General features: G+C 52.3%; 1 protein-coding gene and 1 long non-coding RNA gene across 3 annotated transcripts in view; one reads left to right on the plus strand and one right to left on the minus strand.

The window, feature by feature from the left end:
- The window catches only part of LOC127750254 (uncharacterized), a 47,860-nt gene extending 46,413 nt beyond the window's left edge, over positions 1–1,447 (plus strand). The window contains exon 3 of the long non-coding RNA XR_008011594.1: positions 1,328–1,447. This is a non-coding gene — a long non-coding RNA (uncharacterized LOC127750254). The remainder of the gene's footprint in view (positions 1–1,327) is intronic.
- LOC113216107 (homeobox protein Nkx-6.1) overlaps positions 1–4,716 on the minus strand; it is a 51,617-nt gene that overhangs the window by 12,496 nt on the left and 34,405 nt on the right. The gene's annotated exons all lie outside the window — the stretch shown is intronic.

A 4,716-nucleotide genomic window follows, 5' to 3' on the forward strand; every position in this document is an offset into this window, starting at 1 on the left:
TATTGGGTCGCTATTTGGCGTCGCGTGTGCGTGCGCGTCTCTGTGTCGTGGTAGCACACTGTGCCCAGCCCCTTGTCGTGTTTGAGGCCACCGGCGAAGGAACGATCCAAGTTTACCTTCTATCCATGGTCCAAATGGAATACTATTATTGTCTCTCAATTGAACGACGCTGCAGGACACTCTTAATTAGCACGTAATGTCCGTGTCATTTTATTTTGTCTTTTTCTGATCTTTTTCCTTTAAGAGGTCAAGGTTGTTTAAAACTCATCTCGTTTTTGTTCCGCGCCAACCGGCGGAGAAGGGCAGGGCGGAGGACGAGAAAAAGTCTGTTGGCTCGCATTTATTCCTTTAATTAAACGGCCAAACAGCGACCGCGAGCGTCTTAATAAAGCCGACACGGCTATTATTGTACAAGTTGCTTCCAGCAGAAGTTCTTATCAATTTCATGTGCAATAGTTACACATTTAATACAAAACAGAAATAATACTGTATAATGAAGGGGTGTTTAGAACTTTATTTGAGGCCGAGCGGGTGAACGAAAAATGTACGAAAACCCCTTTTCATACAGTGCTCGGAGAATTTTAATACGGCCGAATGAGGTCGGTGGCTGAGCCCGCCTCGTCTCTCGGGACTGCGAACCGACCGCGCGCGCACGCAAAAAAATCTCACTCTTGGCGTTTCTTTTTCTACTATTATTGTTATTAATATTATTTTCGCTCGCTTTGGTGTAAGCCCTCCCCTGGGGGTGGGGGACCACCACGACAGCACAGTCCGCCCCCGCTTAAGTGCCCCGTCCCCCCTCTCTCCTCCCTATTTTCGCTCAGTGTCTCTTCCCTCCTACCCCCTACAACCGCCTGCCCCCGCGTCACCCCTCATCCCTCCCTCCAACTGTCCGCCATCCAACGGCGAAATAGCGACGTAGTTTGGCGGGTTTCGCCTATTTTACGCGAGTATGCCTAATTACCCGAGGCCATGCGACAATCCTAGAGGCTGGCTGGCACATGGAGCGCGTAGAGTGAGTCACTGCGGCCGCTAGCGGAGCTCCATGAAGGCCGCCGTGATTGGTCGGCTAAAGCGAATGTGAATGCGGAGGCTGCGCCGCTCTTCATTTATTTTCTGCTCGCTTCATCAGAGAGCGCGCTTTAACGACTATCTCGTTTCATTCCCCCTTTTCATTTTTACCCTCCTTTTTCGCTCGTTTTGCCGCGGGAATTGAGCGCGCGGAGAGCGGTAGGCAGAGAGAGAGAGAGAGAGAGCGCTCCCCAGGGGTGGCTGACTGCTGCCCGCGCTGCTGCCGTTTCACTAATTAAAAAACATTGTTTGGCAGGTCAGGAATGGAGCCGGCGACATGACCGCAACAAAGCAAGGCGACGATCCTCGGCAGCCCCGACCGCGGCGCCACCCGCCCGAAAGCACCTACAGCCCCAAGGATGCGACCCAAAGAGGGGTAAGTTCGCGGGAAATTTTCGAATTTTGTAAATTAAGGCACTGTCTAAAAACAAAAATAACCACTCGCCGGATGAGAATCAGGAACCAGGTCGCATCTCGCGGTCTCGTCGAGGCGATTATGTGATAGCGCCGGCCGTTATCGCTCGCGGTGTGCGGCGTGGGCGGGCCGGGAAGGTATTAAGCGCCGATAAAACGACTTTCCCACAGCGAAAGACTCTCTGTCTATCGCCGGGCCACGCGGCGCGCGCCCGATGCCGCGCCGACATTCTAAAATTTTAAAGTGAGGCGCGCGGCGCGTCAGATAACGTGTCGCTTGCTTTATTACGCGGGCATTAGCATAGTGTGAACAACACGCTTTAAAGCGACGCGATCAATTTGAGCCTAATGCTCCGCGCACGCGCCCCGCCCCGCCACCCCCCTGGCCGCACCGCAGCGCGGCCGCCACACCCCACACCGCCGCGCCACGCCCCGCCGCGCCACGCCCCCTTTAAACTCGTAGAGGGCTGCGGGCTGCGCGCCGCCCAGGGGATCTGATTGCAAACCTCTCATAAATATTCTAACGAGATAAGGTTTGATTGTCTCTGGCCTAGCAGCTTCCCACACACAAACACTGCTCTCTCTCTCTCTCTCTCTCTCTCTCTCTCTCTCTCTCTCTCTCTCTCTCTCTCCTCTCACTCCCTTTCCATGCCCACTCACACACACACACAGTGACGTGGGAGTTTACGTACGAATGCAAAACGCCCTTCTTGTATGTGGTTATTTTTTTTCTATTTTATTTTTTTCGACGGTTGGGGTTGGGTTGCTCATGTCTTCGATGCTTGCAACCTTGCAGGAATGGTTGGTGAAAGGGAAGGGAGGCTGTTTTGCGTGGCACAGCAGAGAGGGGCGTCAAGGAGTCGCTGCACTGCCGCGCACGCGGTCCTACATGTGATCACATCGATGTGTGGGCCGGATCGACGGAAACATCATTTTATTTTTATGTTTTGTTATTATTGTTTCCCGAGTTTTCTCTTCCGTGAAGCAATCATACGTATCCCGCTGTGTGCGGTCCGCGCCCCTTATCCGCACGCGGCCGGCGCGTGGCGAGGCGTGGTGGCGCGTGGCGCGGGGGCGTGACGCTGCGGGGAGGTGACGAACGATACCCGCCGCAAGGAAAACAACAAATCTGCTACAAGCGCGGCAACAAGTTTGTGACGAAGGCATGATGCCGTGGAGAGCTGCGCGGCACACAGTCAAAACAAAGTCTGATTTTTTGAGGTATAAAGTCTTAAGAACTCTCAGAACCCACTCTTGGTTCAAGGGAACCTCCTCAAATTTCGATGAAGACTCCTAAAAAAAATGTGGGATTTTCCCTTATTTATCGCCTTTTTCCTCCAAAAACAGACATTGTTTTTATAGTCAACTTGCGCACTATTTTTTTTTTTTTTTGTGGACTTGGGTGGGTACATTGGCGATTAAAACCCACAAGTTTTTTGGTTTTCTACATCCAAATACGAGTTTTTATACAATCCAAATTAGTGCGTTACGTAACGTTATTCAACGTAAACTATTATCAACAGTCAGTTTTCTTCAGTTTTCTAGTGCCCGAGCACCGCCCCCCCCCCCCCTTTCTCTGCCCCGCCTCGCGGGCCCTTTTCCCGGATCCCATTATGTACCCGGCGGGTGGCCAAAGTTGGGTCACGTGCCCGGGGAGCCGTGATACACCCCTTACCACCCACTCGGGGGGCCGGGCCCGGGTCCGGGGCTGCGGCCCTTATTCTTCCCACTCTTTTAATATCAATAAATTGACCTTTTGCTAAAGTTTTGATGCAGCCAAGATGTCCTCACTTCGTATACAGCCACCGTCGATTTATTTTTTGCCGCGTTTTTTTCATTTGCAGCAGCAGTTTTTTTTTTACTCTATCAGAAGTAAAAAGTTGATTGGCATTTGTTAAAATAATGCCCGGGGGGAGGGGGGGATACCTCCCACAGCGTCATTGACAGAAAGTTAAAACTTTGCTATAAATCCTCTCTGGCTCGTTTCACATACACCAGTCACAATATTTATAAATAAAAGCGGCCCGCGCACTGACAGGCTAATCGTCCAGGGGCGTGGCCCTGCGCGGTGCGCGACGCGGCGAGCAACGCGGCAGAGGGGCTTTGACACGATCAATCGAATCCACAGGGATCAGGCGGTTGATGAATTGCCCGCGAGGGTCCGACCTGGCCTGGCACCCACCACCAGCGACATCTGACATGAACACACACTCACGAGCCGGAACAACCAATTTTTTTTTTCTCCCCTTCCCGCTCTCTATCGCTAAAGCCGAACCGTGCGTTTCCTCGCTTCGATTTTGATAAAACAAATCCCCGCGTTGGATACGACGGCGGGGGTGTGAGTCGCAAAGAGAACGGGTACCTCCTCACTGGCTCACAACTCGTTTGTGTTTTGACAGACTTTTCGTGGTGCCTCCATCTTAATTTTTCTTAAATGATATAATTATGGGAACTGAAAGGTCGATTTCAATTCTATATGTCATAGTGCGAGATTTTTTTTTTTAAGAATTAATAACGAGTGAACCCAGTTGTGACTGATGACCGGTTTGCTTCGCTCCTCCCTGTTGCCCCTAAACTCCGCGCCCTCCCTCCCTTCCTCCCTCCCTCCCTCCCCTCCCTCTTTCTCTCCCGCGGCGCCCGTTTAGCATCAAGTGGCGAGCGAGTCCGTGTAAAACCGCGGCCTAATACCCGAAGGGGTGGGCGCGGGCAGAGCGGACAGGGGCATCGCCTCGTTAGTCATGGGCTATCTTTCCCCTGGCGAATAGTTTGGCGAAAGAAAACAAAGAGATGGAGTGAGAGGGGGAAAGAGTCTCGCGGAGTTTGTGATATCGCTCTACGAAAAGTTTGCCTACTTTTCCATGGCCCTATTCGTTCGTCTTGTTTCCTCCGCACTTTCGCCTGTTATTTATTTCGGCCGGGTCCAGCCTGGCTGTTGTGTATCGCGCGAAGGCTTTTGATGAGGGGGGGATGGAGACAACGCAGTGGAAGAGAAGGGGCAGGGAGAGGTGGGGGCAGAGGGGGAGCAGAGAAAAGTGCCCAATCCGACAAAGCGACTCCCAACATGTAGTGCTGTCCTAGTCGCACATGGGCTATGCGGAAAGGGGAGGGGGTGCGATGATGCGAACGCAGCCAGAGGCCCCGCAACGAATCAAATCAATCGGGAATCTCATCAAATTAAAAGAGTTTTGTTGTTTTCGTTCGGCCATTCAGGGAGTGAGGGAAACGGGGCGG

This window comes from Frankliniella occidentalis, unplaced genomic scaffold, assembly GCF_000697945.3.
Source record: "Frankliniella occidentalis isolate FOCC.00 unplaced genomic scaffold, Focc_3.1 Scaffold158, whole genome shotgun sequence".
In the NCBI taxonomy this organism is placed as follows: domain Eukaryota; kingdom Metazoa; phylum Arthropoda; class Insecta; order Thysanoptera; family Thripidae; genus Frankliniella; species Frankliniella occidentalis.